Source organism: Buceros rhinoceros, unplaced genomic scaffold (genome assembly GCF_000710305.1).
Source record: "Buceros rhinoceros silvestris isolate BGI_N320 unplaced genomic scaffold, ASM71030v1 scaffold22461, whole genome shotgun sequence".
In the NCBI taxonomy this organism is placed as follows: domain Eukaryota; kingdom Metazoa; phylum Chordata; class Aves; order Bucerotiformes; family Bucerotidae; genus Buceros; species Buceros rhinoceros.
The window spans coordinates 1-1186 of NW_010393303.1; positions in this window are offsets into that span (position 1 = coordinate 1).

Consider the following 1186-nt stretch of genomic DNA (forward strand, 5'->3'; position numbering starts at 1 on the left):
ACGACACCCGGGAAAATGTGGGTATTCCGCGCTTCGGGGGGGCGGGTCTGCTCTTTCTCTTCTAACAGGCAGATCTCAGAGGGAGGGGGCCATGAAGTGTCCCTCCCCCGTCATGGAGAGGGCTCCACGGATGTGACAATGACCGTAACCCTGCGAGGGGACCGAACATCTCCAGGAGCCGCAGCCCGGCTTCCCAGGACAACCCCACGGCCCGCAAAAACACCGAGAAGAGGCAAAAAGGCTCCACTTCTCTTTATCTAACACCGCCGCGAGAAAACAACCTTGAATATTCCCCCCGAATTTCGGCTTCTGCCGTAGAGTCTACTCGGAGAGTAAAAGAAAGGGTGTGTGAAAGGATGGAAGATCAGTGTGATGGAGAAGCTATTTTTCCAGAGATCTATCTTCGTTTAGTATGAAGAGATACTTACATCGTTATTTATCAAATCTGTGCTCTACGGGCTAGAAATCCCCCGAAATAGTCAATCGGAAATACTCAGTCAGAATTCAGTGCTAACAGGGGTGTAGGGCAGCACGAATAAAGATCTGCCCATATTTAAGATAAAGTTTAATACTTCTGCACAGTTGCTATGCTCTAGACTCACAAATTTCTGATAAGCATGGAAGGAAGGAAGGAAGGAAGGAAGAAAAAGAAAGAAAGAAAGAAAGAAAGAAAGAAAGAAAGAAAGAAAGAAAGAAAGAAAGAAAGAAAGAAAGAAAGAAAGAAAGAAAGAAAGAAAGAAAGAAAGAAAGAAAGAAAGAAAGAAAGAAAGAAAGAAAGAAAGAAAGAAAGAAAGAAAGAAAGAAAGAAAGAAAGAAAGAAAGAAAGAAAGAAAGAGAGAAAGAGAGAAAGAGAGAAAGAAAGAAAGAGGAGGGACCAGAAAGAGGGATTAGACAAGAGTCCAGTTATTGGACAGATTTTTAATTCAGAATTTATCTGCTCTCAATTCAAGCCAGCGCCTTATTAAAGGAGACACTAATTTATATAGATATTGATTTCAACTGAATCTGGCACCCACAAAACGCTCGACCCTCTTCCCCGGTGGAGTAAAAGATGCAAATAGAATTTTTTATTCCTGGAGGGGATAAAGGAGGTGCACTGCTCACAAAGGAGTAAAGTGGAGTAAAGCAACTTATTTAACAGAGATCTTTGTCCCCTTGTCCCTCAAGTGGAAATCAGAGATGGGGG